Consider the following 2,500-nt stretch of genomic DNA (forward strand, 5'->3'; position numbering starts at 1 on the left):
ATCTCTGTCCACCTTGTCTATTCCCCGCAGTATCTTGTATGTCGTTATCATGTCTCCCCTGACCCTTCTGTCCTCCAGTGTCGTCAGTCCGATTTCCCTTAACCTTTCCTCGTACGACATTCCCTTGAGCTCTGGGACTAGCCTTGTTGCAAACCTTTGTACTTTCTCTAACTTCTTGACGTGCTTGACCAGGTGTGGGTTCCAGACTGGTGCTGCATACTCCAGTATGGGCCTAACATACACAGTGTACAGTGTCTTGAACGATTCCTTATTAAGGTATCGGAACGCTATTCTCAGGTTTGCCAGGCGCCCGTATGCTGCAGCGGTTATTTGGTTGATGTGTGCCTCCGGTGATGTGCTCGGTGTTATGGTCACCCCAAGGTCTTTCTCCCTGAGTGAGGTCTGTAGTCTTTGTCCACCTAGCCTATACTCTGTCTGCGGTCTTCTTTGCCCCTCCCCAATCTTCATGACTTTGCATTTGGCTGGATTGAATTCGAGAAGCCAGTTACTGGACCACATGTCCAGCCTGTCCAGGTCTCTTTGCAGTCCTGCCTCATCCTCGTCCGATTTAATTCTTCTCATCAACTTCACGTCATCTGCGAACAGGGACACTTCAGAGTCTATTCCTTCCATCATGTCGTTCACATATATCAAAAATAGCACTGGTCCTAGAACTGACCCCTGTGGGACCCCGCTCGTAACAGGCGCCCACTGTGACACCTCTTCACGTACCATGACTCGTTGCTGCCTCCCTGTCAGGTATTCCCTTATCCATTGCAGTGCCCTTCCTTTTACGTGTGCCTGATCCTCCAGCTTCTGCACTAATCTCTTGTGGGGAACTGTGTCAAAGGCCTTCCTGCAGTCTAGGAAAACGCAATCTACCCAACCCTCTCTCTCGTGTCTTACTTCTGTTACCTTGTCATAAAACTCCAGGAGGTTTGTGATACAAGATTTGCCTTCCATGAACCCATGCTGGTTTTCATTTATAATCTTGTTCCTTTCCTGGTGTTTGACCACTCCCCTCCTGATAATCTTCTCCATGACTTTGCACACAATACATGTCAGAGACACAGGTCTGTAGTTTAGTGCCTCGTTTCTGTTTCCTTTCTTAAATATGGGGACTACATTAGCTGTCTTCCATTTCTCAGGTAGTTGCCCAGTTTCAAGGGATGTGTTGAAGATTGTGGTTAGAGGCACACACAGCATCTCTGCTCCTTCTCTAAGGACCCATGGGGAGATGTTGTCCGGTCCCATCGCCTTTGAGGTGTCAAGGTCACTTAAGAGCTTCTTCACCTCCTCCTCAGTTGTTCGTATGTCATCCAACACTTGTTGGTATATTCCCTCTTGATGTTCCCTTCTGTTCTGTCTTCCCACAGCCCTTCCTGTCTCTACTGTAAAAACTTCCTTAAATCTCCTGTTCAGCTCCTCACATACCTCCTGATCATTTCTTGTGAGTTCTCCACCTTCTGTCCTTAATCTGATCACCTGGTCTTTGACTGTTGTCTTCCTCCTGATGTGGCTATACAACAGTTTCGGGTCAGTCTTGATTCTCGATGCTATGTCATTTTCATACTGTCGCTGGGCCTCCCTCCTTACCTGTGCGTACTCATTCCTGGCTCTGCGACTGATCTCCCTATTTTCGTGTGTTCTCTGCCTTCTGTACTTTTTCCATTCTCTATTGCACTTTGTTTTTGCCTCCTTACACCGTCGGGTGAACCAGGGGCTCGTTCTGGTCTTCCCGTTGTTACTGTTGCGTGTGTGTGTGTGTGTGTGTGTGTGTGTGTGTGTGTGTGTGTGTGTGCTAAACCAATTTCAGGTGCAAGGGTGGATTCTCGGCTCCTGGCCCCTCCTCTCTGCCAGCCGCTATTGGGTTATACCTCTTCTTTAAACTATGTATAGATTCTGCCTCTGCGTCTGCCACTTCCCAACTACTCTAAGGCTAAAGAAGTAATTCCTGACATCCGTGTGACTCATCTGTGTTTTTATCTTCCAGCTTTGCCCTTGTGTACCTGAGTTTCGCCTCTCAAACAGACTCAACATGACTCACGACATCGTAATGACACGATTGCAAGAAAACTACACCACGTTCAGTGGGTAACGTGTCGGTGGTGAGTTTTGTGACTCTCTGATTGCTGGTTCTAACCACACCCGTGGTATGATTTAAGCAGACTCAATCTGTCTCTCAGTATTTTGTACATCGTAATCATATCACCTCTGGTTCTTCTGTCCTCTAGTGTCGTCAGGTTTAGCTTCTCTTGCCTCTCCTCATAGTTCACACCTCTCAGCTCATGAACTAGTCTCGTTGTAAACCTCTGCACCTTTTCCAGCTCCTTGACATGCTTCATGAGAGGCGGGTTCTACACTGGCGCTGTGTACTCCAAGATGAACCTGACACATGTCCTGTATATGGTAGGGCATGTCTCCTTGTTGATGTTCCTGAAAGCTGACCTTAAATTTACCAGTCAAACGTTTGATGCTGTTGTTATTCTCTTTCAGGGAG

The 2,500-nt window shown here is 47.5% G+C and overlaps 1 long non-coding RNA gene across 1 annotated transcript in view; it reads left to right on the forward strand.

The window, feature by feature from the left end:
• LOC138853986 (uncharacterized) overlaps nt 1-2,500 on the forward strand; it is a 248,886-nt gene that overhangs the window by 77,423 nt on the left and 168,963 nt on the right. The gene's annotated exons all lie outside the window — the stretch shown is intronic.

This window comes from Cherax quadricarinatus, chromosome 45 (assembly GCF_038502225.1).
Source record: "Cherax quadricarinatus isolate ZL_2023a chromosome 45, ASM3850222v1, whole genome shotgun sequence".
Classification (NCBI taxonomy): Eukaryota; Metazoa; Arthropoda; class Malacostraca; order Decapoda; family Parastacidae; genus Cherax; species Cherax quadricarinatus.